The sequence below is a fragment of the Vombatus ursinus genome, unplaced genomic scaffold, assembly GCF_900497805.2.
Source record: "Vombatus ursinus unplaced genomic scaffold, bare-nosed wombat genome assembly UNPS02004458.1, whole genome shotgun sequence".
NCBI lineage: Eukaryota > Metazoa > Chordata > Mammalia > Diprotodontia > Vombatidae > Vombatus > Vombatus ursinus.
This window is the reverse complement of record NW_020944236.1, coordinates 1-6,292: the sequence shown is the minus strand read 5'-3', so window position 1 is coordinate 6,292 and position 6,292 is coordinate 1. Positions and strand designations below refer to the sequence as shown.

The 6,292-nt window shown below is 40.1% G+C and overlaps 1 long non-coding RNA gene across 1 annotated transcript; it reads right to left on the bottom strand.

Moving 5' to 3' along the window:
* Positions 1 to 1,319: 1,319 nt before the first annotated feature.
* On the bottom strand, positions 1,320 to 6,286 carry LOC114024047. The gene is made up of 2 exons (XR_003566863.1): positions 5,866 to 6,286; positions 1,320 to 3,584 (listed from the first exon to the last, which is right to left on the bottom strand). It is a non-coding gene; the product is annotated as an uncharacterized LOC114024047 (long non-coding RNA).
* Positions 6,287 to 6,292: the final 6 nt, after the last annotated feature.

Here is a 6,292-nt window from a genome sequence, read left to right as displayed (position 1 = left end):
CATTTTGACCAAAAATGGTCATCTTAACTTTTACTAAAAGTATGATCTGACCTTTTAACCAAAAATGGTAATAATACTGATTTTAAAATATGATATGCCCTTAATGTTCATCATACTATACTTGTCACTGTCCCTTAGAAAATAAGTGACATAAATGAATGACTTGAACATTTAATGGCTTTTAAGGTTCTTTCTAGCTTAAATTTAATGAACATATTACCTACAAATAGTGGCCACAGCAAACATAGAGAGCTGAGACAGAAAGGCACAAACATTTAAAAGGAGAAACTGGAATAAAATGATTAGGTATGTTGGACACTAGAGAAATGCAAGCATTTGCTATCAAAGTTGAAATAGTAAAACATTAAGAACACGATTAGTGGAGAAATGGTTGTGGGGAGGGAGCCATCCTTCCTCATCATCATCAACAACAAATGTTGACCAACTAACACCAGCAGTCGTTCTAGATAGGCACGGTGGACTTGGGAGTGGCCATGCCCTGCTTGACTATGGTGTACTAGGTCTGGTTCTAGCCTAGTCCTCACAGTTATTGTCTGGGAAAGCAAGTCTTGTGGAGAAGGGGCCAGACGTCTACACACAGCAGGCCCAGGAGCCTTGGGAAGAATAACACTTCCCAGTCTGGTGCCCTCACTCATTCAGGGACAGATCCCCTGTGGAGATGCGCCTGGCAGGAGCTCCTCCAGGGCCTACAGCGTCACCTAAGGAGGACCCAGAAAAGCAAGTTCTTGCCCCCAAAGTCTTTGGTACTAACCCTCACCCTAATTCCAATGGTTCAACATCAGAAAGTGATTAAGATTTTATTGGAAGAGGTATCACCATCAGCTTTGCTATTTCACCCTAAGCACCATGGGTGGTCCATTCAACTTGCAGCTCAAATGTCTCATAGGTGTTGTCTTTCCCATTAGAGCATGAGCTTTGTGGGGTGCAGTCTTACTTGACTAATATGATTTCCAGTGCTTGGTTACATAGTAAGCCAACTTAATCAATGCTTTGAAGATCCTATTCATTCCTGAAGTTACGATTTAAAATGAAAGGATATCAAAGAACTGTGAAAACCATTGGCCTTGATTACTATATATTCAGAGAGTCGAAAAGTTAGCATGGTAGAGCTGAGTCAGGAAGTCCCTAGTTAAAACCCACCTCTGAAGCTCATCTGGCCCTATTTAATAACCCTCAGTGCCTCCTGCAAACTCCCTAAGCCAGCTGATCTACTTTAGTGAAGGGATTTTCCATACCGAGAGTTCTCTATACCAGTGAAATTGCACATCCCTTTCTAAACGACAGTGGAGAAAAGTACATGGAAACGGGAGATTTCATTTTTTTATTTCAGCATCCAAGGATACCAATTGACCAGGCAGAAAGAGCTTTGAGAACCAAAGACATGTAACACATAAAAACATTAACAAATACCATGAAGAATATAAAACAGCAGCAAACCACGTACCTTTTTCTTCAAAGTTTGGTCGCTTAGATTATAGGGAAAATAAAAAAAAAAAACAAGGTTGAATGACTAAGACAGAGGTACAAATTGGGGGTGGTATGCTAATATGCCCTTAAATGAAGGCATCTATAGTTCTAAATATTCATTATGGAAACAAATAGGAGATTTGAGGTGTTTTATTTTTTGATAAAATTTAATCATTTTGTTCTGAATAGCAAAATTTACTCCATGTCTTCAATGGACGATTTGTAAGAATGAAGATCAGAAAGGCTCTTCAAAGATCACTGTGGTGTGATGATGATAGTGATGGTGATGGTGATGATGATGATGATAAGTAGAAGAAGAAATGTATATATAGTGCTTCTCACGTCCTTGCTGGGCCATGCATTTTTATCTCATTGGATTGTCATAACCTTGAGAGGTAGGTGCTATTATCATCTCCATTTTACATATGAGGAAACTGAGGTAAACAGAGGTTAAGTGACTTGCCCAGGGTCACACAGGTGGTAAGTTATCTGAAGCTTTACTTTAAACTCAAGTGTCCCGGGCTCTGGGGGGGAGCCAGTGCTCGATCCACTGCAGTACCACCTAGCTGCTTCTATACCAACTCCCCTTTCCTATGTATCATAGTGGCATGATCATTGTTGCCCCCACTTAGCAGCATAATGAGGGAGGGAGCATATGTTAGTGAAATTGTCTAGATTTGTAGTCATGAATACCTGGTCTCTTATGTTTAATATTAGGCTACGTGATGACTCTGATCAGGTCGGTGAATAACATATTTTGGCATCAGAAACTCCTTGTATTCGCCTACTACATCACTGATTAGCTGCAACTTGTGTTGGTGGAGAGGCCTTGGATCCTTCATGTGTCTGCCTGTCCAACATTAAAGTCATGCTGGCCAGTCCATCATCAGCACACTGAGTGCTGACATGGATTATCTAGGTCACTTGGGCCTAATGAGCTCTGATCGTTGGAAATGTTTTGAGAACAAGTTTAGCAACAAACATCCTAGAATAAGCCCAAGCTAGGTTGTATTTAAACTCTATAGTTCAATGGCTAATATGGCGATGTTTTGTGTGGGTACCTATCATATTGCTTGCCTTCTCCATGGATGGAGGAGAGGCAAGAAAGAGAGAGAGAATTTGGAACTCAATTTTTTTTAAATGAATGCTATTAATAAAAACTCTATCAATCAAAATAGTCAATATCTCTTTACTCTAGACTACTCCTGACACCCTGGAAATTCACTTCAGTCCCTTGATTTCTCTCACACTAGCAATATCTGCTGCTCCTGCAGCCTCTTCCTCTAAGATTGGCCAGTGTCCTTCCAGAACCTCAATTTTAAGGAAAGTACTCAGGCCAGCCATGTCTAATTGCCTGAGTTCACTCAGGATTTAATCCCAAGTATTCCATTTTCTGGTTCTGGACATGGAGAACTTCCCTCAAGGAACTACATTTTTTATTTAGTATGGTGGTTGTGATTCATACATTAATTATCCACACAAATAGACATCCCCCTCCCCCACAGAAAACATCATTGCCACCTCAACATTGTTGGTTAGACAGTACAGATCCAGATCTCATATATACAGAGCAGAGGTCCATTAGAATGTGAAGTGTCTGACTGTACAGGTCCATCCAAGATTATGTTATGTCCATTTCCAGAATTACTTTCAGAGTATAATGCTTTGCAAATATCCCTTTAGTTTAAGTCTGAACAGCAAGAAATTCCCTCAAGAAGCTATGTTGATTTATTTTGCAGATTGTGTATCAACCACTCATATTCGTGAACATATTACCAACAAATACACACACAAACACATAAAAACAAGGGCCTACATTGTTGGGCTGAAAGGGACTAGACTGGATGATACATGAAGTAAGACACAGAGCCGAGGCTTTTTAGAATGTTAAGCATCTTGACTGTTGAAAGATAAAGATTCTGTTATGTCCAGTTGCTCCAGTTATCTCTCACAATGCAATCCTCGACATCCATTTATTTTGAAGCTGAACTTCAAGAATGTCTTTGTTGATTTATTGCATTCATGGTATAGTGACATGACAACATGCTTCTGACCCAGGTAAATTACCGTTGTATGGACCTTCAAAATCACCTTATCTGCAAATAAAAATAAGCATCCTTAAATGACCTATGCTATTTTCTTTCCTACTTCAGACACAATCTTAATAGATCAGCTTCTACATTTCCCCATAATAATAATGATGCTGGCTAAATGAGGAATCCTTAATTAAATAATTATATTATCACTGATATTAAAATAAGACAGATAAAGTGCATTATAAATGAAACACACACACACACACACACACACACACACACACACACACACACACACGGGCCAACATTGATAATCCAAACATAATGTTGGGTTGTAAGGTGACAGAGTTGATTCTCTATACAGAGCTGAGGCTCTCCAGATGCTCTCCAGCATCTGACCATGAAAGTTGTCACGATTACTCCTCAGGATTCAATCGGAAACAATCCATCTATTTTGAATCAGAGCTTCAAGAATCTCCCTCAAATACCTCTGCTGATTTATTTTCCAGATTGTATTCGTGGTGTGGTAACATAACATTCCTCTGATCTACAGTAAGTTACCTGTGTATGACCTTCAAAATGACTTCATTTCCCCAGGCCCTCATTTCTCATTTGTTAAAAAAAACCATAAAGCGTATTTAAATGATCTTTAAGATTCTTTCCCACATTGGATATAATCTAATTATTGGCTTGACTTCTAGCATTGCTCCATAACAACAATGCTAGTTAAATAAGGACTTCTTAATTAAATAAGTGATTCTTAATTAAATCATTGTATTATTACTGATATTTTAAAAAAACAGATAACGTGTATCAATACCATAAAATATGCACACAAGGGCTAAAATTGATAACACTCAACAATTTTGGGTTGGAAGGCAACTAGATGTGATCCTGACATTACAAAGCTCATGCTTGTTAGAATGGCCGGCACCTGACCCATGAAAGGTAAAGACTGTGTTATATCCACTTGCCACCATTGCCTCTCAGGATTTCATCTCAAATATATCCCTTCATTTTGAAGCTGGAATTCAAGAGTCTCCCCCAAAGATCTTTGTTGGTTTATTTTTCAGATTAGTGGTATGGTAACATGACAAACACATTCTTGACACTGGTAAAAATTACATTTGACCTGTGTGTCAACACAACTTATTTTAACCTTCCTCAGAACTCATTTCTTGATTTGCAAATATGTGTGTATGCATGTACACATATGTATACATGTGTGTCATGTACACATGTGCATACATGTGTGTATGTATATGTGCACACATATATGTGTGTGTCTGTGTGTGTGTGTGTGTGTGTATTTGATGTTTCTCTGATCTCTGACATTCTACCCACTATGGATGCAAATATCACTGGCTCAGATTCTATCGTTTCTCTATAATAATAATCTGGCTAAATAGGGAAATTCATAGTTAAATAAACAATTTCTTTACTATTTGAATTATTATTGATATTTAAATAAGCCAGATAAAGTGTATATACCAAGAAACCTTACCCACACATATAAAACATACACACACATGAATGCAGGGCCATCATTGATAACCTAAAATTTGGGGGCTGAAAGCTACTAAATGTTATTCTATATGTAGTAAGATAGCAGAGCAAAAGAGGGAAAATCAAATGTTCCCAACAGGGTGGATCACTTCAAAGGGGAAAGGAGAGTGGGAGAGGAGGGGATTTATAGGTGGAGATCAATCAACTGGCTCTAACCATGTACAGGGTCGAGACTCCAGTGACTAGAGAAGGGGCAGGGGCTTCTTTCTATTTAGGAACTACATATTCCTTCCTTCATTAACTCCAAAGGGAAACCCTTCCCTTCCTCAGAGGGGAAGAAAGGCCCCACTCTGGGACAGTCTATAAAGAAAACCAGGCAGTCACTCAGTGCAGTGGCCATCACCAACAGAGATGGAACCGCAGGGCCCTGGACTGAGCCCTGAGCAGAGACCACAAAAGCCCTCAAGGAGGCTCCTGCAATCAAAAAAAAAAAAAAAAAGCAGGGATACATACACAATGGGGGAGGGAAATGACAACAAAACAGAGAAATGGAACTCTTTTAAAGTTGGCATTGAGGGGCAGCCTATGGGCCAACAGCCTGTTTGGGCATCATTCCAGTAACAGGAGGAGAATGGAGCCTGGACTCTCTCTAAAGCCCTGGCACACGACCCAATATACCATTTCCAAAAGTGCACCCAAGCAGTACAAATCAAAGACAAACATCTGCACCCTCACCATGTAAAATACATCATCCCTCTCCCAGGCTCCTTCCCCACTTGGTCTCAGTCCCAACCTGCACTCACAGACTCAGCAGAGCAAATAAAAGGATTCTTACACATCTCCAAACTTTCATTTATTTCCCCTTCATGTGGCCAGAATATCTCTATACTGTCATCCTGTCTTCCATAATGCCCCATCCAAATGTGCAGCTCAGCTGAGATTTCGGAGAAAAGATGAAGACTCAAGAATAGTAATTCATCAGGCTGTTTTTGCAGTCAGAAAAAGATCCCAGAGGTCAATGCAATATCCAATATGAAGGAGGGCTCATTCCCAAACCCTCTGGCCCTTACTGCTGGTCGTCTCCCTGCAGACTTAGACAGGCAGAAAGAAAGAAGGTGGGGGAGGGAGGTCTTAGAGAACAGGGTGAGGGCCCTAATGATGCTTCGCTGGGCTTGGGCCAGTAGAGTCCAGGGAGGATCTCAGGGGCCAAATCTGGAGAGAGAAGTCAGAGGTCAACAGGAACAACACAGGAACTGGAGACT